A 26,737-nucleotide genomic window follows, 5' to 3' on the forward strand; every position below is an offset into this window, starting at 1 on the left:
AGCAAACGGGAAGCGAAGGGCGGGGGTTGCCGTTGCCATGGCAGTGACGTCAGGCGTCGGGGAGCGAACCCGGCCCCTTCCCCACGGGCGCGCGCGCACATTCACACACAGAGACAGGCACACGCGCGCGCACGGCCGCTCTCCCTCAGACACACTGGAGGGAAAGGTCACACTAAAGGCGAGGGAGCCGGGAGAGCGGAGGGAGCCGCCGCGCCATGTCGGACGCGGCCGCCGCCGTCGCGCCCGTGCTCTCGCCGCGCCCCCCGCCCCCCGCGCGCCCCTCAGCCCGGCGCCCGCGCGTCCCCGCGACCCCCTCCCCCAGCCGCTCCAGGCGCGCGCCGTGGGGACGCGGGGCTCGGGAGGGTGGGGGCCGCGGCCGGCCGGGGGCCTGGTGTCCAGACGCCGGCCGCCCCCCGGCCCGGCCTCCCGCGGCGGCCAGCGGCCAGGTGAGTGCGGCGCGGGAGCGGGGGGCGGCGGGCGCTCGGCCCGACCCCCTTCCGGGCCGCTGACAGGCGCGGGGGACGCGGCCTCTGGGGGGCGTCCTGGGGTCCGCGGCGGGAGCGGGGCCGGGGTCCCCGCCCCTGGGGGTGGGCGCGGGGCCGGGGAGAGCGGCCGCCCCGCCGGAGTTGGCGGGCCCCGCGCGCGCGCGCGTGGGGACGAGGCGCCGGGAGGCAGGTGGGCCCCTCTCGGGGGGCTGCAGAGCGAGGGGCGCCGGCGTGGGGGCCCGCGGGGAAGCTTCGGGCAGTTGGGAGAGAACCTCCGGCCCTCGGGAGGAGGCGCGCGGCCGGGCCCGAGGGGCGGATTTCAGCGCCAAACTCGGGCGAAGCCCGGCTGGACCGGCCGGAAGGGAGAGGGGCCGGCGGGACCGGGCTGGACGGGGACCCGGGACGGCCAGATCCGCCCGTGGGCAACGCCGGGGCATGCTGCGCGCGCGTTGCCATGCCAATGTTGCTGTTTGCTGCTTCTGGTTATTTTAGGACTGCGCGATTTGGAGCAAAAGGGGAAAAAAAAAGTTACTTAGGAGGGAGCGAACTGCTTGAATTGTCCTGAGAGCTTTCCCTGTGAATGCAGGAAATAGGTTAATCTTTCACGCAGGTCACAGCTGAATTAAATTGCCCTGTGGACTTTAAAATAATAAACACCACACGCTCTAAGCCCCGAAACAAGGTCACGTTGGTGTGAGGAGTTCGGGCCGCGTAGGAAGGAGGTGGCCCGCGCAGTCATCTTTCTGTAGGAAGCTTGGGGGGCGATCAGAGTTAAGGAACCGCGTTGACCCGGTGCCAGCCAGCAGTTGGGAGCGCCCCTTGAAGTAGCTCGGGAGACGGGGCAGACCGGCACTTTTGCCCATCTTTTTTCCCTTTCTGATTTTCCACTCTAAGCGCCGTGTGCGTGGACGCTGCCGATTTGCCTGGCGCTAGCGTGAATTGCGCGCCGGCAGCTGTTGGCGACATCACTTTGAAATGGCCGGGGCGCCGGCGCTGACCTGTGATGCACACTCCCGCCCCCTCCCTCCCGCTGCTTGGAAATTTCCAATACAATGGTTTCCAATTGGTAGGGACCTTGTGAGCAGAAGTCTAGCATAAACAGATTATACCGAGTGGGTTATGTGTTTTGAAATTTCAATCTCATCCGAGAAAACTTTGTGTGGTTTGTGCAAGGTTGCCGGGATTGTGGCAGCCGAGGAAAGCTGGAAGCGGGCGGTCGAGGCGGAGAGTACTAACTGGGGCTGCGTTTGCCGCTCCTCACCCCGAGCATTTCTGACGGGCTCGTTTTCCTTTGATTATGGAACTTTGTCATTTTCAGAAAGTTCTCTCAACCGAGAGCCCTCACTTTGAGCCCTCGTGGCGTGCAGCCAGGGTTCTGCAGGTTTTCGGTACTAGGTGCAAGGGGGGAGGGGTTGGGGTAGTGTTCCGTCTTTCTGTGCGGCTCCTTTTGTACCTGGTCCTGTGCCCTACGGCCTCTTTAAATCTTGCTTTAGTCATCCATTTACTGGCATATGTTTGTATACTGTCCTGTAATGGGGTACTCAATTTTTACAACTTAAACACATTATTTCCTGTAACATATCCATAAATCTTTGCTGTAGTGGAGTTGGGCAGATGGGCACTTCTGCAGCCGGCCCCCCTCTTGGAGGCGTGGCTGACCTTGGGACCATCCTGGAGGTCATGTGTTCATGGAGATCCACGGATCTGATCACTTGCTTTTCAGTTCTGCTGCTGCTGCTTGTAAATTGTACTACAAACAAACAACTTTTTTTGGCGGGGGGTGGGTGACATTTTTGGAGTGTGCTTGAAGGGAACCGGAAGAAGAACAATAAAGCTGGGGTGAATTTTTTGGCTTAGGAAAGCAGCTGTGCACCACTGTAAGAAATCTGGTATTTAAAAGTGTAAGATAATAGACAAGTTAGTTCCTAGTTAAAGTTAGTTCCTGAGAAGTGTACAAAAAGAATTAAGACAACTTCATATGGTTAATCCCTTGACATGGTTCTTAGGAAATAGGGTTTGATTTGTGTGAAATTAGTTGGCGTTATATAAGTTAGGAACAGACTTTTTTTCCTCATAGCTAAGGATTATCAGTATGTTTCCTTAATTGCCCCTTTCCTAGAAGTGGGGACAAAATTAAACTCAGTGTTGTTCCACTCATATGCCATCTCTTGATGTTTTTAACATGAATGGAAAAATTGTCTTCTGATTTATGACCTACCATTTAAGGAATACACTGAAATATAACTGAGATGTTTTTCACCACTGGGTTAAATTTTATGGTCAGCTTTGTTGGGAACCCCGTCCGGGACACTTTGGTGGCTGAGGTTTGAAAAGCAGCTTGTGGTCAGATGTTCTTGCTGGGTCAGTGGTCCTGCAGCAGGCCAGCAGGTGCTGACAGCCCGACCTCTGCCGCATCCAGATGCACGCTGGGAAAACCGTTAACCTGGAGGGATGGTTTCTCTAGGTGCAAATTATTCTTCAGAATTAAAGGCTTAATTTTCGTAAGTTGTAATCTATTTGGGTCACTTGTAACAAATGCTATTTTGACTAAAAAAAAAAAAGACTAACTGTGTGCTCCTTCAGTGTTCACAGGAGTCGGGCATCACTGTCCCCAGCACACACATTGTGTCCCAGGAGAATGTTGGTGAAGTTCTTGGAGCTTAGTTGGTTATGTAAGAAAAGGAGCCTGAGTTAAAATATAACAGAACTGCAGATGTTGGCTCAGACTCTGTGGGAACAAGGAGTTAGGGACGAAGTGGATGCAAACTTACCTGGAGAGAGTGTTACTGGAGGCCAGCGCGGTGCTCCTCCCTGTGGCACTGGGGTCCCACGAGGGCACTCCCAGCACGGTGCTCCTCCCCGTGGCTCTGGGGTCCCACGAGGGCACTCGGTCATGTCCTGGCTGCTCCACTTCCAGTCCAGCTCCCTGCCTGTGGCCTGGGAGAGCAGTGGAGGACGGCCCAAAGCCTTGGGACCCTGCACCCACGTGGGGGACCCAGAAAAGACTCCTGGCTTAGGATCAACTCAGTTCTGGCGGTTGTGGCCATTTGAGGATTGAACCAGTGCATGGAAGACCTTTTCTTTCTCTCCTCTACCCTCTCTGTAAAATCCACTTTTCAAATAAAAAGAAATCCTTAAAAAATGATTGCCAAAGTTTCGTTTATACTTTTCGTGTTTGTGTAGTTTAACAGCCTCGTGTGCATAAAGTAGCCACACCCCTCCTGTTGGAGATGAGATCCTGGGAGAGTAGACAGGCCACGTAGCTGCATTCAATGGACTCAAGCGTGCTTGATAATTGTTGTTGTGCTTTAGATAGAAAGCAAGAAGTTAATGCTGAATTTGGGTTGAGAACCGAGCTTCAGCACATTGGGCAGAATTTTATTTCTTTTAGCATAATTGAATGTAACAGAAATTGAGAGAATGATGCAAGGTGAGGACTGTAGCCACTAGGCTACCGTGCTGGGCCCGATGCCTAGTTATTTATTTATTTGTTTTCTTAGTATAGGTTCCTTGTTCCTTAATTGAGCAGATCAGTAACAATGAAGATAAAGACATGCTATTAAAAGGTATTTTAATTTTAAGTACCGAGGGATTGTCTCAACGATTGCTAATTTCAGAGCACATTGAGGTTTTTCCTTTTTTTAAAGTACAATATTTTAGATTTATGATTAATAAGGGCACTCAATTCAAATTTTTGCAAAGATACATGAAAATAAACACACTAGTTTTTAACATGAGAAGGTATGTGAGAATAGAGGTGGTACTCAGTGGTTTAATTGGAAGTTCTTAATTGCATTGTTTAATTCTCTGTCACTTTTAAAACGTCAATTTTTCTGTGCCTAGAGTTCTTTTCTGCAAATGCAGTAAATAGCTTTATACTTTATGTAAGCTAGGATTTTAAAATAATACTAGCTAGATTTCTCTTTTAAAAATTATTTTATTTATTTTAGAGAAAAATAAAGAGCTTCCCATCAGCCCAGCGGGTCGTAGGCTGAAGTTGGGGGTCAGAATGGGTGGAATGGGTGAGGGGACTGGACGCTCCCTGCCAGGTCCGGCATCCGTGGGGCCGGGATGCAGGACAGGCCTCCAGGCAGGTACTGTGAGAGTCTGCGCAGTGAGCACCCAGCGCTGTGCATACAGCGCGAGCATGCGCTAGCACACGCTGTGTCTACTGGGGGTGACTCTTAACAGTTTATGGAAATGTAAGCAACTTTTTAAAATAAGGCTAAAGAATTTTAGTCCTGAGTAACCTTGTAAGTTTGGTTTTTTTCCTTCTCCAGGAAAGGGCTTCTTTCACCATGACATGTTTGTATTTCTACACACTGCTAAGCTCAGTATGAAATGTCAGGTCATCTTATCTGTAGCATCAATAGAAAATCACTTCTAGAAGCTGGTGTCTTGGTTTTCTCCCAGCTGTTCCCTCTGGGATACTCAAGTGCAGTTATTAAACGTAGTTGTGGTCTATCCTAAGTCGGGGTGTTGCAAACTATGGGCAAATATAAATGCACCTTACAATAATTTAAAAATACTTTTGGATTTCTGTGAGGATAATTAAGCAGTTTGTATAAAGTAATTTTCCATTGTTAGCATTTGCTGTAAGTTAGCATTATGTGATGTTAAAGCCAACAGAATACATGTTTCTCTGGAAAAAAAATATAAGAATGTTTTTCAAAAGGACCTAAAAAATTTCCCCTAAGTGAACAGAAAATAGAAAGTTTTACTCTGAAAGCTTTCATTTGAATACATAGTGAAGTGAATGTTGGAATTGATAGTTTTGAATCTTTTTCTACACTTGAAAGTTTTTTCAAATTATGTGTTTATGTGACACTATCAAGTATGTCTTTATTTCAGTTATAAACAATCTTCTTTAAAAGAAAAAAATCATTTTGTTCTTGATGATTATATGGTAGTTCCCAAACTTTTATGTTTGAAAGAAGTGGAAAATGAGTAATTTACTAGGCTGTTTGCCCAAAATAACCGATTTAGTTGGAGCCTGTGGTGTAATTTATTTTTACTATAGTGTGGAGGGTTATCTTTATCCCAAAGCAATTTATGGCAGACTCTTTAGCTGTGCTTGAGACACTTCAAGTCTGGAGTGTGCCCAGGACTGTGCGATGGAATGCTAGATGTTAGACTAATTCAGCATCGTATGCAAATGCTACTCTTTTTATAATGACATTACACTGATGTTTTGGATATCAGTTTTAAAGTATTCGTTAAGTATATTGTACATATTGATAAAACAATATATTGAAGGGCTTCATTTATATTCTGTTCTTTTTTCTCTCTTTTTTTTTTTGTTTGTTTGTTTTCAAAAATTGTAAGTAGTTGGCCTTTAGCCATGTGCTATGAGGCAACTTTTAATGTGTGATAGAATTTGTCTAGGGTTGTTTTCTCATGTTTTATCTGATAAAGGAAATAATAGCTGTAAAATTGTTCTGTAGATCTCAATATATGTTCAACGTTGAACATTTGTTTTCAACCTGTAACTTAGTAAGTAGGTAACACTTTTAAAAATTCTTAGGGGGAGAATCAAGAGAAAGACGATTTGGGGAGTACATGGTAGAAAAGTGTGTAACATTTTGGTAAGACGATCCGAAGCAACTTTGACACTGGTGGTCAGTTTTAGTGGTTGCATTTAGAGTTCTAAATTGTAGAAGATGGAAGAACAGGTGCTCCGACAATAGGTGGAAAAGATTTTTAAATACAAGAACATTGTTAAGAACATGAAACTTACCAGTATTGAGAGGAAATCAGTAGTAACTAAAATCATATTCTGTGTCTTCCAGCGCTGTTCTAGTCTTGACTAGTCTGGGGTTGTGAATGTGTTAGTCTTTGTTCAACCAGGGATCGGCTTTTAGGTTAGAAAAGGTGGTAGCTCACATACAATTGTAAGTCATTTTTTAAAGCTGATAGCATTAAGAATATTGCACATTTTTATTATTCACCTTGAAAACCGAGTTGTATGCTTAGTTCTGTGTATTTCTGTAATTGATGAAAAAGCGCTTGGATGAATTCTTGCACATGAGAAGTTAGAATTACGTGAGGAAAGGCAAAGAGTAGTGGGTGAGCTGTTGTGTGGCTGCATTGCATTTTTAAAGCAGTGACTTGGAGCCAGTGTCCCTGTGGGTCAGTTTCGTCCCAGTGTCAACCGGTGCTGTTGTACTGTAAATGAGCATGAGATTTCATGTGCGAGCAGGGGGCTTCTGTGTAAAAATTGTGGCCACTGTCAGTGTATTTGATCTTATCACTCCCTTCTTAAATCCTCGCATGCTTCTTGTCGTTAGTATTGTGACTGTTACGCTCCAGCTTCATTCTTCCAGCTCTGATCATCTTTGCTTCCTTTCCTTGTAAAGTCCTCGTCCAATCCTTCTCAAATTGCTTACTGTTCTCCTGAAGAAAAATGTGCCTTTTACACCTGAGCATTTGCACCGGGCACTGCTGGCGTTCTCAGGTCAGCTAAGTGGCACTGCATTTCCTAGGAATCTTGGTCACACTGGGCAAACACTGCGCTGTTCTGTAACTGTTGCCTCCCGGGGAGTGGAGACCTTCTGGTTTACTTGTATCTGTCCTACTTCATGCTCCTTGGGGTCTTTTCAGTATTCACATTGTCTCTTGAATGATTGCCTTTAGCATTTTGAAAAGTAAAATAACTAGAGTGCACAATCGTGAATGAGACGTTTCAGGTACAGTCTGTATGAAGATCTTAAGCAATTGTGTCAGGCATTATGCTAAGTATACAAATGGTACCACATTGCACTCATGAAGTATAATAAAGCCAGAAGATATATTATATGGAAGGAGTAGACTAGGTTACCAGTAGCTTAAATCTTGCCTTAAACTCAGTCATCTAATGCTAAAACCTGATTGTGAAAACATTTTAATAATAATTCTATATAGTCTTAGCTGCCTGTGAAATGTTTCTTTATATATTATTTGAATGCCAAGGCTCATAATTTGAGCAGAGCAGCATCTACCCATAGGGATTAGAGAGTGTGCCCTTGGGCTGTTGTGCCTGAATCCACGGCACTCTCTTGTCTGTGGCTCGGACAGGTTTATTTATTTATTTGAAAGTAGGAGAGAGATGAGCAGGGACATCTTCCATTCACTGGTTCACTCCCCCAGTGGCTAGAGCTGCCAGGCCTACACCAGGTAGAAACCAGGAGCCTTGTCTGCGGCTCCCGTGTGGGTGCGGACATCTAGCCCGCGGGCTGTCTTCTGCTTTCCCAGGATGTCAGCAGGGAGTTTGGTTGGAAACAGCTGGGTTAGGAACCAGTATCCAAATGGGCAATGGGTGTCACAGATGGCAGCTTTACCCACTCTGCCACAATACCAGAGGGCAAGTTTCTCATCCTGCTGTACCTCCTTGTCATTCTTACTGCCTAACACTGTTGTTGTGGAGAGTGTCCGTGAGTTAGTTCATGTTAAGGCGTGCAAGCCAGTGCTTGTGAACGACTTGAAGAGTGTCAGATGTGGCATGCATTTGGGGCAGTAGTTGGGTTGCCACAAGGGGCTTTATCGTTTCCATCTTTTAAAGATAATTGCTTTATTTATTTATTTTACAACATGTATCTGTATTGAAAGGGCAGATTTACAGAGAGAAGGGGAGACAGAAAGATCTTCCATCTATTGGTTCACTCCATGAGTGCCCATAACAGCCAGAGCTGAGCGGATCCAAAGCCAGGAGCCAGGAGCCTCTTCTGGGTCTCCCATGTGGGTGCTGGATTCCAAGGACTTTGGGCCGTCCTCAACTGCTTTCCCAAGCCACAAGCAGGGAACTGGATAGCAAGTGGAGCAGCCAGGATACGAACCCCTGGGGATGCCTGAGTTTGCAAGGAGTCATCAGCCAGAACTTAGAAGTAAGTATAGGAGGAGACAGGGTTATAGGATCCGGGACTGTTGGTGAATTGACACACCCACAGGGGCTGTTGGAACGTGTATCCTCCAGGTAAAGGATTGGGGAGACAGTTGTGTTCTCGTTCTTAAACTGGTAACCATGTGGGTTGTCCTTCCTGTAGTCACTGCTGTGTTGATGCACTGGACTTAGCAGGATGCCTGCATTTGACAGCTCGGGCCCCAGTGGGAAGGAGGCTGCAAAAATGCTGTCTTTCAAATGGTGTGAAGAAGCAGAGTGAGCCATTAGGAAGGAATCATTCGTTATTATCACCGCTTGAGAGACAGAAGCAGTTCGCACCTCCTGGTTTGTTTTCAAATGCTTGAAACAGCCATAATGCAGCCAGAGCCAGGGCTAGGCTGGAGCCAAAGCCAGGAGCTATCTGCATTCCGGATTTCCTACGTGGGCAGCACGTCACCTGCTGTCTCCCAGGCCCTGTGGTGATAGGAAGCTACCTTTAGGAGAGTTGAGTCAGCTGGAGTCAAGCCCAGTTATTCTGATAGGGAATTTGGGGACCTGAAGCGCTAAGTGAAGTGCCTGGTCCAGTGGATTGCTCGTGACAGCAGCATGCTGTCTGGCAGCCTGCCATGGGAAAGGTGAATGCTTATACAAGTTGATCAGTATAGTGGCATTGTCTTGAAATTGGGATACCAGTTAATAGCACAGTTTTTCCCAGCTACCATAGCAGGGACGTCTACGGTGTTCTTTGTGCATCCCCTGCAAGTGTTAGGAGTTGGATCATTTTAGGAAAAAAAGTCTTCTAGAATAAATTCAGTTTTAACCTGCCATTTTCTTCTGTGAACACCTCACAGTGTCGTATGTGCCTAACTTAAACCTCATTTCCCTTTGTCATCAGCATGTCTTTCCATGGTGGGCCAAACAACTTCTTTGACTTTTGTCTCAGTTCTTGCTCTGTGTTGTTTAATCAGAAGGAACAACTTGGTTTGAGCATTTTCTAATGCCTTACAGTTGTTTGTTTAGAAGACTGAATTAGATTTGTAACGCTCAGACTCAGTTTAGTCTTTCCAGGAACATCTCCCACCTGTGTTTTTCGTCTCCATCTTCTTGGTTCCTGTAGCAGTTGTGGTGTCATGGGTTAGACTGTTGTCTGCAATGCTGGCATCCTATATGGTGCCAGTTTGAGACCCTGCTACTCTACTGCTGATCCGGCTCCCTGATCATACACCTGGGAGTGCAGTGGAGGGGTAGCACAGGGGCTTGGACCTCTGCACGCACATGGCAGACGAGGACGAGGCTCCTGGCTCCTGGCTTCAGCCTGGCCTGGCTGGCTATTGGGGCTGTTTGGGGAATGAATTGGCATATGGGTGACTGATATCTCCCTCTCTTTGCTTTGTCTCTCTGTGCCCTCCAACTCTTCCTTTCCAATAAATAAACCTTTTAAAAATAGCTTCTCATTGAGCTGAATTTGTTTCCTGATACTTGGCAATCTGGGGTATCTACATGACACTTTTCTTATATTTGGCAATGACTGTTGTAGCCTGTTTGAATCTTGTTTTGCCAAGCAAAGAGGGGGGGAAAGCCCTAATTTTCAGCCCACATGTGCATGGTGTGGCACATAGACCCCTCGCCATCTGTGTCTCTAAATCCATCACTAACTCTGTTTGTCAGTGCTTCTCTCGAGACACAGTGGCCAGGCCTTAGCTGACCGCTTCACGTGTGATCCGACCATTGCTGAGTACAACGCACCTGTTATCTGGACACTGCTGTTGAAGCAGCCTCAAGTTGGCGTTACTTTTTTTGGTAGCCACATTACCCTTGATCAACTAAAACCTGTCTCTTTTTAGTGAACTGCTTCGAGTCTAATCTTTCTCTTTCTTTACATGACAGTTGAGGCTTTGAAAGTAAAAGCAGGATATTATGTATTGCATTATTATAAAGATTTAAGTGAATTTATCTTTTTTTAGATTTCATCCGATTTGGCTCTCCGCATGTATCAACTCACATTTATATAAAATGCACAGTATTCGTGGTGCTTTACATCTTAACCTTCACAACAGTATTTTGGGAATCGGAAGGAAGAAGTTGTTTCCGGTCGATCATGAGTTGACAGAGTGCTTTGTTGCAAGATTTTTGATTCCAGACCCCATGCTCACTTTAGCATTTAGGACGCCTGTAGTGTGTTCATTTCCACATGGCAAGCATTGTGCGTAGTGTTAGTAGGCGAGTGATAAAAAATGTGATAGTCTGTTCTGCTCCTTCCGACCTGACATATGCTCACTTATATATACATGGTGTATACGGAGTTATAAGTACTTATCAAATACTGAGCATTTTTATGGAAGGAGCTGTGGTAGGCCTGCCCTTCCGAAGCCTTGCTTTCCTCTCTCAGGTTCTTTGTGTAGTAGGCTTGGATTTCCTACTGTGTTTTCATCACGTTTAGCCACTGGGCATCTTCTAGCCAGTAAAACGTTAGAGAAGCATATCCCATGTTGGAGCAGATGTTTTCCATTTTGTGGTTCACTAAATGGCCTTATCCCTCTTTCAGGGAATCAGGATGCCTAAGCTAGAACTATGAAACAGGACTTAATCTGATCGATGGTAGACATAGCAGTGAGAGTAAGGTGCAGCCAAGTGCCTGGGTTTTTTTTTTTCTTACCATCACATATTATTACACAGTGATACTGACACATGAATTTGCATATGTGGTATAAAAAGATAAATAAGACGTTATCCTCAAGGTGCTCCCCATCCCGGTGGCGGCCTTAAGTTCCCATGGGTTATTGGCAGTTGAGGAAGAGGAGAATGTGAAAGAATCCTTGAAGTTAAGGATCTCCCGTGACCTCCAGCTTGAATCAGTCAGTGTGATAGTAAACGTGCATCTACGATGTCCCTACTCAGTGTCACAATCTCCTGAATTCTAAGGATGCTTTCTATGTCTTCATTCAAACCACTTTTTGAAAACAAGTGATTAAGGGCGGAGCAGGCGTGAGGTCTCCTGCTTGTGATACCAGTGTGCCAGACGGGCTTCAGGCTCAGCTGCTCCGCTTCCGACCCAGCTCCCTGCTGACTCGCCTGGGAAGGCAGTGCAAGAGGGCGCGGGCTGCAGCTCCTCTCTCCTGGGGATCTGTCGGTCTCTCTCTAATTCTGCCTTTCAAGTAAATAAATAAATCTTAAAAAAAAAAAACACACAAGGAGAAACAGATGTTGATGAGGATAAAGTTGCACAGAGCAGTTATTAGGAAGCTTTCACGAATGCATTAATCAACATTTCTTAGGTAAGCTGTCTGAAAAAAATTCTGTGAGGTTCTAGATTTTGAATGTTGTCTGTGGCCATTTCCATTTCCCGACTGTATTAAGGACCTCATGTTGTATATGGTTTTACAGATAAGGTATAGATTGGAATCTATTTTTCACTGTAAAGCTAAGTATTTGGGGGAGTTTTGAAATTTTTCAAATAGTTATATGTAGACTCTTATGTAAATAGGAGGCATTGTTCTGGTCCCCAGCCTTCATCAACTGTCAGGGAACCCTAACTTCCAGAGATTGTATTCTTATGGAGTGAGGCTGAAAGTAGAAGAAGAACCTTGGAGAGCAACAAGATGGAAAAGAGGGGTAGTACAGGAGCCCAAGGAAAAGATGGGACAGTATCATCAGGATGGACTACAAGGAGCAAGTTGAATGTGAGATTTGGGGGCCTGGTGTGATAGCCTAGCAGCTAAGTCCTCGCCTTGAACCCACCCAGATCCCATATGGATGCCGGTCCTAATCCTGGTGGCCCCACTTCCCTTCTAGCTCCCTGCTTGTGACCTGGGAAAGCAGTCGAGGATGGCCCAAAGCCTTGGGACCCTGCACCCGTGTGGGAGACCTGGAAGAGGCTCCTGGCTCCTGGCTTTAGATCAGTGCAGCTCTGGCCTTTGCGGTCACTTGGGTAGTGAATCATCGGACGAAAGATCTTCCTCTCTCTCTCTCTCCTCCTCTCAATATATCTGACTTTGCAATAAAAACAAATAAATCTTCAAAAAGGAGAGAGAGATTTGAGGTGGAGGTAGCGGCGTGGATGTCTGACAATTTTCAATTCATTGCTTTGTGATTCCTTGGAAAATAATCAAAATTGTAGATTAGTAAGAATCTTGGGATAGTCTTGATCTGTATGCAAATGTAGATGTTAAGCCTTTCTTTTGCTGCCACTTTTCTATCATAGGTTTTTCTTTCTTTCTTTCCCACTGTTAACCTTTACTTTTAAAGATCATTCTTCCTGTTTAAAGACTTTACTCCAGACAGGAGTGAGACGTTACTTATCGGTTAACACTCTTGTCTCAAGGAACAGCCTTTGTTTTTCTTTTTAGTAAGAATGTATTTTTAAGCCTTTATTTTCCTTTATATTTCTGGCAAATCTTTCTTTCCTTAAATAACTTTACTGACATAATTGTTACATGATATGTTGCATATGTTTAAAAATATTCAGCCTGATAAATTTGACCATGTATGTTTATCCATGAAACTGTCACATAGTCGAGATTCTGAACATAATCTCTCAGCCCCCCGAACCCTCCGACTCCTTGATCCTCTCTCGGCGTCCCTGGGCAGCCTCAGGCTGCTTCCGTTACATTTGCTTGTGTCTTACAGTATGGTATGCGCTCATTTTGTCTGACTTCTTTCACTGCCATGGTTATATTGAGACTTAAGTGTGTTGTGGCATGTATCAATAGTTAACTCTTTGCTGAGTAGGAGTCCATTGTGTGGATATGCTAAAAGTTATTTATTCATCCACATGTTGATAAATGGACATGGGCTGTTGCTAGGTTTTGACCTTTAAAAGTAGAGTTTTAGGAAGATTCGTGTATACATATTTGTATAGACATGTGGTTTTCATTTCCGCTAGATACATACAAGGAGTTGAATGACTGAATCATATGATAGGTATATATTTAACATCTTAAAAACCACTAAAATTTTCCAAAGTGATTGTACCTCATGCAATCTCACCAGACATATACTAGCACTTGATAGGCTGTATAATTTTAATTATTGCCATACTGACCAGTTGTATAAAGGACTTTAATTAGGTTTTTAAATTTTCCCCTAATGACTGGTAATGTTTAGCAATATTTCACATGTATCTTTGTCATAGTTTTGTCTTCTATAATGTGTTCTTCAAATCTTGTTTCATTTCTATTCTATTCTACTCTACTCTACTTTACTCCACTCTGTTTGGAAGAGTTACCATCTGCTAGTTCCACTTTCCAAATGGTTGCGGTAGCCAGGACTGAGCCAGTATGAAGACAGGAGCCTGGAACTCCATCTTTATCTTCCACATGAATGACAAGGGCCCAAACCCTCGGGCTGTCCGCCGCTGCTTTCTCAGGCCATTAGCAGGGAGCTGGGTCAGGAATGGAGCATCTGTGACTCAAACCCTTGTTAGGTTCATCCCTATGGGAATGCCTGTGATGACACATAGCATCTTTACCTGCTAAGCACTGCTAAGCACTGCTGGCCCCTCTGTTCTCTTTTCAAAATTGGTGCCTTACTGTGTTTTTTTTTTTTTTTATGTGTTCTAGATATAAGTTCTTTATTAGAGTGCTGGCATTGTGGCACAGTGGATTAAGTTACCACTTACATCACTGGTTGAAGTCTCAGTCACTCTGGTTCCCATCCATCTCGCTGGTAATGTGCCGAGGTGGACAGTGGAGGATGACTCAAATCCTTGGGCCCTGCATGCGTGGGGCAGACCTGGGTGGAATTTAACAGCTACCGGCTGTGACCTGGCCTGGCCCTGGCTGGGTGGGGAGTGAACCAGTGGATGGAGGATTCTCTCTTGCTCTCCACCTTGATGTGACTTTCACATAAACGCAATGATTTTTCAAGTCCTCCCTTGGATTTATGATATGGTTATATTTTTTTTCAGTCTGTTTTGTCTCTCCATAGTTTTAGTTTAGTACCTTGAAGAGCAGAGGTTTCATTTTTAATAATACATAACTTATTAGCTGCTGCTTTTATGGTTTATGCTTTCAGCGTTTACAATGTATGTGCCTAATCCATGATCACATTTGTTTTCTCTCAGAATTTTTTTAGTTTTAGGTTTTATAGTGTTCTAATTTGAGTTCAGTCTTGGATGAGATTAAAATTCAAGTACACAAATTTTTCTTTCTTTATGGATATTGTGGTACCACCTCTCATTTGTTGAAAAATTATCTTTTTCCTATTGAATTGCTGTTGAGTCTTTGCTGAGAACCAGTAAGCCTGGGTGCAGGTGTAGCTGCAGTGTGTGAAGACACTGCTTAGGGTGCCGTGTGGTGGGGCGCCTGGGACGGAGACCTGTACCAGTTTCCTAGCCAGTTCCTAGGAAGAGTAGGAGGCAGCAGGTTGTTTGGGTCCCTGCCACCTGTGTGGGACACTAGATGGGTGTCCTGGCTCCTGACTTTGGACTAGTCAAACACTGGCTATTGTAGCTATCTGGGGAGTGAGCTGGCATATGGAGAATCCTTCTCTCATTCTGCCTTTTAGGTAACTTCAATTTTTAAAAAATAAGTTTGGATATGAAGAGTCTTAACAATTTAATGGGAGGTATGCATGATCTTCAAAATTTTTTGCACCAAGGTAACTCATCTTTGCATTTTTCTGTGCACTTTTTAATATGTCCTAGTATGTATGAGTCTGTTTTGGGACATTGTTGCATAATGCGTTTTTATAAGTTTTTGTTTAACTTAAAAGAGTTGCAGAGAGAAAAAGAGATCTTTCACCCACTGGTTCACTTACCAAGTGGCCACCAGTATCCAGAGCTCTGCTAGTGCAAGGACTTGAGCCATCCTCCGCTGCCTCCCTGGCTGTCAACGGGCTGGATCAGAAGTGGGGCAGTGGAACCTAAACTGGCACCCACATGGGGTGCTGGTGCCACAGGCAGATGCTTAGTCTGTTGCACCACGGTACTGACCCCTGAAAGTGTCGAGATGATGAATGCCAGTCTTTTATTTTTTTCCTTTTCAAATTTTTTTTAACTGTTTTGTGTCCTTTTCAGTTTCTTACGAATTTTAGAATTCTTAATTTCTTTAAACAAAACTGAGTTTTTGATTGGGATTACATTGAAGCTATCAGTCAGTTTGGAAAGAATTGACACCTTAAAAATAGTGAGTCTTCTGACTGGTGAACATGATATAACACCTTTTTTTAGGACTTATTTGTCTTAGCAGTGTTTCATAAATTTTAGGGTGCCAAGTTTCTTCTATTTGGGTCACATATGATGGTACGCGTGTGTCAGTTGGGTTTCTCTGGAGAAATGGAGCACTAGAAATGTGTGTCTACAGCTCCTTGCGTGTTTGTATGGCATGAGAAAGAGGCACTGGATTTTAGTCCGTGTGATGCAGTGGCTGCAAGTCCAGAATCCACAGCACAGGCAGGCAGTTTGCTGTCCTGCCAGAGTGCTGAGGTAGCAGTTTTCCTTCACTGGAAAAGCTGAGATGTTTACTCTTAGACCATTAGCTTTATTACTACAATCCTGAGGCCCGCCTGTATTATGGTGAAGGTAGATTCCTCGTTTAATGTCAGCTGACTTTAATTGTTCAGCATATCTACTGAATTTTTTGAGATTTATTTCTTTTTATTGGAAAGGCAGATCAGATCTATGGAGGGAAGAATAGACACATCTTCCACCCACTGGTCCGGCAGTATCTACACTAGTGTGTGAACAATTTGGGCACCTTTTGCTAGCCAGGTTGACAAAAGTAACCATCATAATCCATTGATATTCCATATTTTAATGCCTGTATAGATAGTGTGTTTTCTACTTCTGCATACTCGTTCAGTTTCCTTTACAACTTAGCTTTGTCTTTACTGCGCTCAAACAGGACAGTGTCAGTTGGAATAACTTGACAGAGTGATCATTTAATTTTAAGAATTTTTTTCTACCTTGTTTGAGCCATTTTTTTTTTCATGTCACAGGATTGACAATAATTCTTAAATATTTTAGAGAACATAGATGTAGGTAAGAATTTAGAACCCAGACAGTTGTCAGGATAGACAGGAAAGGAAATACAGGAAGTTTAAGAAAAGACACACAGCTCATGTTGTAGATGCTATATGCTCTTCTCTTTTCTTGGTCGAGTCAAATAACGAAGTCTCAGTTCCTTATCAGAAAACTGGACTAATAACCATTTCAGGAATCCACCGTGAAGCCATGTGCGGTATTTTGTACTTAGGACTTGGAATAGTGCTATGAAATTGGTGTAGCTCCCATCACTATTTTACTGTTTTAAAGATTTGTTTAAAAAATGGTTGCAGGGTCCCAAGCTCGTAGGTCGTTCTCCACCGCTCTCTCAGTGCATAAGCAGGAACCTGGGAGGGAAGTGGAGCAGCCAGAACTCAGAGTGGTCCTGTCCGGGGTGCGAGCATCTCAGAAGGCAGCTTGGTTTACTACGCCATGGCCCTGGGCACAGCTGTTAGCTTTTCAACACCATGTGCCAGACACTATACCTAACTTATGTTCAGCAGCTATTTGTGCCAAGCACTACCCCAGATTCTGGACTGTAGTAGTGAGAAACGGGCAGCTCTGCACACACAGGGATCTTGTGAGCTCCGTGTTGTCACAGGAGACCCAGATAATAAACAAACACAGGAATCAACTGGTTTCAGGTTGTGATAAGAAGAGTGACAAAAAGGAAAATCAAACGTGTGAAAAATAATTGTTAGATGGGGAACCCATCTCAAAGGGGGCAGTCACAGAACAACTCCTTGAGGAGGTGACATTGAAGGAGAAACTTTAAAAGGATTTTATTCTGTGTGATTACCTTCTTAAAAAAAAAAAAAAAAGATGTATTTGAGGGCCCAGCATAGTAGCCTTGTGGCTAAAGTCTTGCCTTGCATACGGCAGGATCCCATATGGGCGCTGGTTCGTGTCCCCACTTCCCATCCAGCTCCCTGCTTGTGGCCTGGGAAGCAGTCGAGGATGGCCCAGGGCCTTGGGACCCTGCACCCGCGTGGGAGACCCAGGGGAAGCTCCTGGCTTGGGATCGGCGCAGCTTCCACCATTGTGGCCCCTTGGGGAGGGAATCAACAGATGGAAGATCTCTTCTGTGTCTCCACCTCTCAGTATATCTGATGTTCCAATAAATAATAATACTAAATAAATGAATAAATCTTTTTTAAAAATTCATAGAATTCTATCAACACAGAATGAATTCAAAGTGATTAAATAAAGCCCCGCCAAAAGAGAAAGAAAAATAGCCAACTATCAAAATAGGTTAGGATTACAACATCAGAAAGCTAGTACTTAAAAAAAACTTTTTTTATTTGAAAGAGTCAGAGACAGAAATCTTCCTTCTTTTTGTTCACACCCCCCCCCCCAAATGGTCACAACAACCAGGCCTGGGCCAGGCCAAATGCAGGAGCCCAGAGCACCATCTGGTTGTCCCATGGGTTATGCCTCTGTGCCAGTCACCAGCTTTCGGAAGGATTTTAGGGAAGCAGGCATGGGAAGATCTGTGCTGAGTTTGTTGTGGCATAGACCAGAGAGTGCCTAGCCTTCGGAATGGGGAACGTGTAGCGAACAGGAAGAACTGAGCGAGGCCAGCATGAGCTAGTTTAGGGTAGCAGTTTAGCATAGGGGTTGGGCGGGGACTCAGGGCTGGGTCTTCTGTAGTACAGTAATGAAACTGGATTTTAATCTGAGTGTACAGGGAAACTGGGGGGGAGAAAGATTTGAAGTTTTAGATGAAAATGCTGCCATATACTTTTGAAAATACGAGCCTTACTGGGCAACATCAGCAAGCTGTGTAATTTAGTGTCTTAAATCTCTAGCTGGCCAAGAAACGTTTAACCACTTTCCTGATAGAGTATTTCCAGCAGGAGTTCAACAAAGCCAAGTTTGGGGACCTGGAGCAAACACTGTTCTGTCTTTGACATTTGAACACACCTGTGCTTTTACAAAAATAGTGTCGTATGGTTTTCTTTTCCCTTTATAAGTCCATTGGTAGTTGGTTATCGTGACAGAAGAAAGTAGACCTTGGCTTCAGATTTAACCATAATTATTGATCTCATAGAAGTTTTCGGTATTCCATTAGAAAATGGTGAAAATATTGAGCAGACTGATTTTAAGAGTTAGTTCGTTCTGAAAAAAATTGTTTTTGTTTGAAAGACAGATTTATAGAGACAGAGAGAGATCTTCCACCTGCCATTTCACTCCCCAAGTGGCCACATAGGCTGGAGCTGAGCCAATTTGAAGCCTGGAGTTGGAAGCATCTTCCAAAGATTTGAGCCATTTTCCCTGCTCTTCCAGTCCATATGCAGGGAGCTGGATTGGAAATGGGGAAGCCAGAACTAGAACTGGCGCCCATGTGAGATGCTGGTGGTAAAAGCGAAGGATTAGCCTATTGAACTACTGTGCCACCCCCTAGTTCATTCTTTTATAAAAGAAATTCCTTATCTTATAGAAGAGAATTTAGATCTCTCTTCATGTAATGTAATGTTGCATTACATGAACATTAGAATGCTTTTATGCTCCTAGTCCTAGAGTAGCAGGGTCTTACATCTGGAAGCGTTGAAAGAACAATGACACGAGCTTGCTTTCTGTCTGCTGCATTCTTCTGTTTCTCGTTTTATTTCATACCTGTGTATTTTATGCCACTTGGGTCCGTTGGCATCCTCTAGCAGCTCATTCCAATTCCAGCTTTCTGTTAATGCCTTGGGAGGCAACAGTAATGGTTGATTTATTTGGGTCCTTGCTACCCATGTAGGAGACCCAGGTACTGTTGCGGGCATTTGGGCAATGTACCAGGGGATTGAAGACCCCTTGTTTCCTCCCTCTCTCCTTCCTTCCCTCCCTCCCTCTCTCCTTCCCTCCCTCTCACTCTCCTTTCTTCCTTCTCTCTCTCTTTTTTCCCTCCCTCCCTCTCTCCTTCCCTCTCTCTCCTTCCTTTCCTTCCTTCCTTCACTTTCAAATAAAATTAAGACAAACTCTTTTTTTAAAGGAATACTTGATATTGAGTGGAAATAGTCCCCCTTTCAAGTGATGCAGGTTTTATTAATAATGCTTAATTTTTTAAAAAAAATCTGAGAGAAAGCAGAAATAGCAATCTTTTTGTCTGTTCCTTTCAACTTGCTTTTAACTTAGATGGATTTTTAACTTTTATTTTGGGAATGTGGCTGTTCCTAAGAATGCTATCACGTGGAGCTTACTGTTGATGTTGTAATGTGATCTGAGTTTTAAAAGAAGGCACTAAAAATGTGTGAGAAAAAGTCGCACTGCTGTAATTAGGGGAGAAGTTGCGATTTCCCTGGGAGATTTTTTCTTTCAAGAGATTATAATTTTCTGTAAAAACCAAACGTTATCTCTTGGGCAGGTGTGTTTATTCTTGGTTTTGACTCTGTGTTACAAAGTTTGATTTAAAAAGAAAGATATTTTCTGTCTCTGACACAAAGAATGCTCATATTTGTATTTTTTTTCCTAAGGCTCATTTCCATACCTCTGAGCCTATCATTATTTAAAGAAAAATACCTTTTTTTCTAAGAGAGACAGACAGTGAGTGAGTGAGTGTGTGTGTATGTAGAATCACAACTGCGAATTTGGTATACATTGTAAGAGAACATTGGGTGATTCCCAGTAACTCCATTTGCATGCACTGTTGGCAGCCTCTGTCACAGTTTAATGTGACAGGTGCTCTGGCATTATTCTCTTGGGTCATACAGGGATAAAACTGTTCCTATCCATCCGCTATCTCCTGGACCTTAGGAAGAAGGGAGCTAGATTCTTAGAAGCCACACTGAGAACTTTTAACTCAAATGAATGAATAGCTCAAAGTATGATAAAAACAAGCTTGAAGAACCACACTGTATTTTCTATGACAATATGGATAAGCTATCCAAAGTGAATGATTTTAGCTTGTATGGTCAGCATAAAACTGTCTGCTGTCTGTGGTAATTAACCTCCTTGTCAGTCCACTACACGGCACAGATATGAGAGCGGAACCTGGGGCCAGCTACTGGGCTTATAGCTCTGGTTATCAGTTGCTGGGTGACTTTGAGTACAGTTCTTTCTTTCCCACTTTCCTTTTGTGTTAAAAGAGGAAAATGCCATTGAGGTTTATTTGAAAGGCAGAGTGAGGCAGCAAGAGAGAGAGAGAGAGATAGATTGATTTTCTATCTGTTGGTTTATGCTTAGATGACCACAAGGCGGGTAGTTGGCCAAAGCCAGTTGCCTAGAACTCTGTCCTTCAGCTGTAATGTGCCCAGCACTGCTGCCCATTCTCTTGGGCCAGTCTTCCACTGTTTCCCAGGTGCACTAGCAATGAGCTACATTGGAAGTGGAGCATCTAGGCCCAAACTGATCCCTCTGTAGGATGCCCATGTTGCACGTAGTTTAACCTACTCAGCTACAATGCCCCTGAGTTCAACATTTGATGGATAGTACATTTTCTCCTTCAGTCCTTCTAGTAAACCTACAGATATTTGATTATTTATTTGATTTTTTTTTAATTTGCTTTAAGACAGGGTGAGAGAGATGGAAAGACAGAGACTCCCATTCGCTGGGTCAGTCCCCAAGTGGCCAAAGCTGGAAACACCATCCTGATTTCCCAGAAGGGTGGCAGGGACCCAAATATTTGAACCATCTTCCACCATCTTTCCATATGCATTACAAGGAAGTTGGATCAGATGCAGAGCAATTGGGACTCAAGCCAGTACTCTGATATGGACCGTGGGATGTCAGTATTGATGCTGATACGATCGTGGGATGTCAGTACTGGTACTGATACGGGATGCCAGCATTGCAAGTGGTGGCTTAGCCTATTGCTCCATGATGCTGGCCCCAGGATGGGCATTTTAGATTGTCATTTTACAGATGGAGACGTAGCACAGAAAAGTAAGATCATTCTGCAAGAGTCAGGAAATTAAACATTTGGCCTACTTTTGTCAGAGTATAAAGCTATAGTTCTTTCTTATTATCTAATGCTACCTTCCTAACAGTAATGCAGAAAATCCCAAGGTAATTCAGGAAAGTATTTGAAAGGATCAGTGTCCCAGGGTGTCCAGAACGCTGTGAGTTGTAGTATTTAGGAGGCTCGTGATTGCTTTATCACTGTGGAGACCCTGGCTTCTGTGTTTGTAGATATTTCTAAAATGTTGCACTGCCTATCCTTGGGAATATGTTGTTCCCCTTGAGATTCTATGTGTGGCGGAATATTGGTGTTTATTTCTGAAGTCGGAATGGTAGTATTTTGATTGTTGAAGTTTTTATTTATTTATTTTTACTAGGAATTATCCAAGTTTCTCCAAAGCATCCTGATCGAGGCCTTGGATTCCAAAGCATCTACCCAGTCCTGTCTAGGATTGCTGCTGTCCGAGCGCCCTCTGTTCTCCCACACTGCACAGGCGTGTACAGTTGACCTTTCACGTTGGTGAGATTTATTTCAACTGTGATTTGGATAATCTCAATTCTCTTATGGTTTATTCATTCAGTAATATAACTGATTGTCAAACTGTCTATCTTGTGAACCTTTTAGGGAATTGATAATTTCATACTCATAAAAATAAGTTGCTGCATTTTTCGGACTTTAATTTCAGACTTTTCTGTTCCAGTGTATTCCTTTCATTAATTAGCAGACAGTTATTATTCACCTCCGTGATGTCAGAGCTTCTCCAACACACTTAGCTGAAGTAGAATCTAAGATCTTTTTGTAAAATTTGTATACATCCTTCTGCTTTAAAAAAGTTTATTGGTTGACTTTGTTTATTAGGACTGACACACAGAGATTCTGTCATCTACTGGTTGAGGTCAAGGCCAGGAATTAGGAACTCAACTAGGTCTCCCACGTGGCTTCCAAGGATCCAGCTCTACTTGAGCCATTCCTCACTGTGTCCTGGCTATGCATTAGCAGGAAGCTGGAATCAGCAGAGCTTGGATTCAAACCAGGGCACTCCAGGATGACATAAGAGTGTCCCAAGCTGCAGCTTAGGGTTAGGCAAAGCACCAGTCCCTTCCCCTCTGCTGTTTTTTTTTTTTTTTTTAAGATTTATTTATTTTTATTGCAAAGCCAATATACAGAGAGGAGGAGAGACAGAGAGGAAGATCTTCTGTCCAATGATTCTCTCCCCACGTGACCATAATGGCTGGAGTTGAGCTGATCCAAAACCAGGGGCCAGGGGCTTCTTCTGAGTATCCCACACGGGTGCAGGGTCCCAAGGCTTTGGGCCATCCTCAACTGCTTTCCCAGGCAACAAGCAGGGAGCTGGAAGGGAAATGGGGTTCCCGGGATTAGAACCAGCATCCATATGGGATCCTGGTACATTTAAGGCAAGGACTTTAGCTGCTAGGCCACTGCGCCGGGTCCTTCCTCTGTTTTTAAGAAGGAAGAATATCATGAACAAATACTGGAAACCTATTAATAAACAAATAGCAAAATATATTTGGGGGTTGTGAACATTTAATTGCTTTAAAGGCATAAAAATCATTAATGGTTTAGCCCTAAAATAAATTTCATCATTGTTGTTTGTGATCGTCGTCAGCATCGTGAAGCAGGCCTTTGTGATATAGAACGTTGCAACGGCCCTATAGCCAGTAGCTAATCCTTATCTTCCTCTCCTCCTTGACAGAATCCATCCCTTCTCCCCTGCCTTTCAGATCGTTGACTGTGTCACTTGAGTTTGATCTGTCTTAACTTGAGCTTTAATTTTCCTATTTGACATCTTTAAAACTTCTTTATTGCTGATAGTATTGGCTGATTCCTTAACAAGCTTTTTCCAGCCTCGCATATCGTCTTTAGACTTGGAAGTTCCTATCAGGAGGTAGAAGAGAGGGATGGAGGCGATACAGAAAGATCTTCCATTCACTCCCCAAATGGCCACAGTGAGTGGCCAGGCAAAAACCAGGAGCCGGGACCTCCTTCCAGGTCCCCCTGTAGATGCAGGGACCCAGACACTCGGGCTGTCTTCCACTGCTTTCCCAAGCACATTAGAGCTGGGTTGGAAGTGGAAAAGCTGGGACTCCAGCTACACCCATAGTAGATGCTGGCATTGCCTAACTGCTGCAGTGCTGGTCCCTAAGATTCATTTTATATTTGTATAGTTTATTTGATCACAGGCTTTCTGAGAGCTTTCTTCCATGTTGTAGAGTTCTCTTACAGACTGGGAAGCTGATTTGGAGTAGGTGATGACACAGTATTATATGCAAGTATCCCAAGTAGTGTGCTAACTCCTATGCCGAATCCCTATTTTAAAACTGTTTGATTAGGGATTAAGTTTCCGACACTTGAATTTTGGAATGTACATTCAGACTTGTCAATATCTGGAAGACAGTGTGTTCATTATACTTGGTCATATCTTAGAAAGGTAAGAACTCTGGAGTAGGATGAATTGATGACCAGAAGTGATATGTCCTACGTTATAGAGGGATATTCATAAAATATCTTTAATAGATAAACACTTTCAATAATGCATGCTATACCCTACATCCGGGACCTGGGGAGGATGGGAAATTGGGTGGGCCTTCTCCCTTAATACCCCCCTTTAAGCATGAAAGAAACAATATGGAAAAAATAATAGTCTCACCCACTTTCCTGTAGCCCTTGAACCTTTTTACCCTAATTAACTATGTAAAGATTGTCAAAATATAATTTAAAAAATGAAAAAATAATGCATGCTAGTGCTGTTGCAGTCAGTAGCTCAGTAATGTCCTCATCTGAGCGAATTGTGTGCATGTATGGTTTGTCCACTTTTATAGAAGTGTATGAGCAGAACTGAAGTGATAGGAAGAGTGGATTGCAAATATCAGACACATTTGTGGCAAAAATAAAAATTATAAAATATGCCAAAAATGATAAGTCTTTGTTCTCAGCTGTCCCTCATTAAAACTTACCTTCTGTCTACATATTATTATGAATAAAAGAACATAAGTAATTATAGAAAATATAGGTTGCTTATTATAATGAGAGTTATAACTGAAAGATTTTCTTACATACTTAATTGTTCAGATTTTATACATTTAATTTTTGTACCTTCAAGAATACATTCTACAAAGGTACAGCACTTAACCAAATTCCCTTATAGCCCTCAAGATAGGATTCTGTGTTGTGTGTGTGAGTTAACTACAGTGACTCTGATAAAATTTATTTTGATCAGAATTTAAAAAGACTGAACTGAGAACAGAGAAGGAAATTGTTTAAATGAAAGAATTGTAATAACGTTCATTGAACCTTAATGTGCACTGTGCTTAATGGTCAAGTATCATGTACCTACTTAACATGAAATAACTCTCCTCCTAATTTAAATATGCAAATTCCCATTTTGTGTGTGTGAATATCTACTAGGTTTGATTTGTAAGTATTTGTCTTCAAGAATAATGAAGGTCATCTTATATACAGAGATATTATATTATTTCCAGCATTATTTCTGTAACTGTTAGCTATTTATAACATTTAAGCAGAAGTTGTTCAGAATGTAATCTTTATGTCCTAGAGCCAGTGTCTGTGACTACAAGCCTTTATTCTGTATTGTGGGAAGTAAAATGATCTTTTAAATATTAGAAGCCTTTCAAAATTGTGTCTGTAGACTTTGCCAATAGTTTTCCTGGAAAGTGTGTGTCTACTTTTGTTTGCATATAGGAATCACTATAACTTAATTATAAACCATTGTTTTAGTAAATCATCTTTAAAAGATTATTATTTAACATGTTTTAGAGAAAGCCAATCTTGGTTTTGAGGGAATCACAGATTTATACTTCATTCACTTAATCTTTGTAATTTTCAGCAAAGTGGTAAGAGATGTGTTAATGTTTTATTTTATACACAAAGGTGAGGTCACATAGTTTGTTCCTACTATTATCCGCTTTCCTTTGCTCATTTCCTTAGGCTGTGAGTCTCTAACCTAAACTAGCTGATGACAGCAGGGGAAATACTAGACTCTTACAAGGCTAATGCTGCCGAAGCCACTGTCACCATTATTCTCTACAGTAGGATGTTCTGATGAGTGAAGACACCCCTGTTATCCGGGCAACAGGCATAAATGAGAACTATCCTGGGCAAGCTCAGATATGTGGTGACTGTGATCGTTGGATTTGTCATTCTGTTGCTTTTAAGGCTTATTTTGAAAGTCACAATTATTTCTTTGAAAGTCGAGAGAGAGAGATGCCAGCAACTCAGGCAGTAGCTTTACCTGCCATGCCTTAATGTTGGCCCTTGTTACCTTGAAACTCTAGATTTAGGAGAGAAAACTCAATTTCCATATGTATCACAAAGATGTGCCTTCCTGTAGGATAAGAAGGAACTATCTTTAATGTTATGCCTTTGGCAAGGTGAATTTACAATGGAAGTTTCTTGTGTAATTAGATTATTTTGGAGAAATCAGTTGGTGGACCATTGACTCCTGTCCGTTTGTAACATTGATTTACGATTTTTTGTTCCCAGATGTTGCAGCTGTCCTCATTGAGCCCAGAAGCTCTATAAATCATTGGCTAAAGATGGTGCCTGGCAACATTTTGTGTCTGTTCTTCCTGTTAAGTTGTTGTTGTTCAGAAAGTCTGTTGCTGTAAACATCCCCGACTGGAAGCTGTAAGAAGCGGCTAAGCTTTCAGTCAGATGTTTGCAGCTACCGGCTATTCATAGACGTCATATTGATATAATTACATCTAAGGAGTGGAGTTGGAAGCTACAAAACTTGTGGGAACACATCAGAAATGTTGAGATTCTTTCATTCACTTCTCTCCCTGACAGTGGATTTATTCTGATAGAGTTTACTATGGAGAGTTGCTCAATGGCAGAATGTCATCTGAGCTTCCCAACTTAACATGCTGCTGGCTCTTGGTTCCTCCCCTTCCTCCCCTTCCTCTCCCCTACCCGTCACCCCCTCCCAGACCCCTGCATCTCCCCAGCACACATTATGGGTTCTTATTCCTGTTTATACCCTGTCGGTGAACTTTACGTCTCACGATCTTTCCAGATAGGCTTGAGTTTAAACTTAACTGTTTGGGAGACTGATTTTCTCCCTTATAAATATTATAGAAGTTCTAAAGACTAAATTTACCGTCCCTATCTAGCAATGTACAAGCTAGAAATTTTGGTTTTCTTTGTGGTGGAGGTATGTGTAAACTTTTTCTCCTTGCTATAACTCACCTCCACTTTGTGTTCTCGCCCTGACTGATATCACACCTCCTAATCAGAATTCCTCTCCAAAAACCTGCAAGATCTTGGACCAGTAAGATAGTTTACAGCCCTTGCTGGTGACTTTGGTGGACATATCTGCGATAGGTTAGTTGTCCTGGGTGTCTCAGGTTACTGCTTGGCTCTGCTCTTTTCAGAGCAGGCCTGCTTTGTAAGCACCAAGACTGTATTTTATGTTTTCCTACAGAACTGAATAACCTTTCTCATGGGTGGCATTCAGTGTGACTAAATGATCATATAAAATTTTGTAGCAGCTATTT

General features: G+C 43.3%; 1 long non-coding RNA gene across 2 annotated transcripts; it reads left to right on the plus strand.

Moving 5' to 3' along the window:
* Positions 1-384: 384 nt before the first annotated feature.
* On the plus strand, positions 385-25,810 carry LOC121155845. Of its 2 annotated transcripts, XR_005883748.1 has the most exons (3): positions 385-446; positions 21,580-21,722; positions 25,725-25,810. It is a non-coding gene; the product is annotated as an uncharacterized LOC121155845 (long non-coding RNA). The 2 variants fall into 2 exon arrangements; XR_005883747.1 differs by lacking the exon at positions 385-446 and having other exon boundaries at positions 20,881-21,722.
* The last annotated feature ends 927 nt before the right edge of the window (positions 25,811-26,737 follow it).

The sequence above is a fragment of the Ochotona curzoniae genome, unplaced genomic scaffold, assembly GCF_017591425.1.
Source record: "Ochotona curzoniae isolate NIBS_2020 unplaced genomic scaffold, NIBS_Ocur_1.0 contig_3190, whole genome shotgun sequence".
Classification (NCBI taxonomy): Eukaryota; Metazoa; Chordata; class Mammalia; order Lagomorpha; family Ochotonidae; genus Ochotona; species Ochotona curzoniae.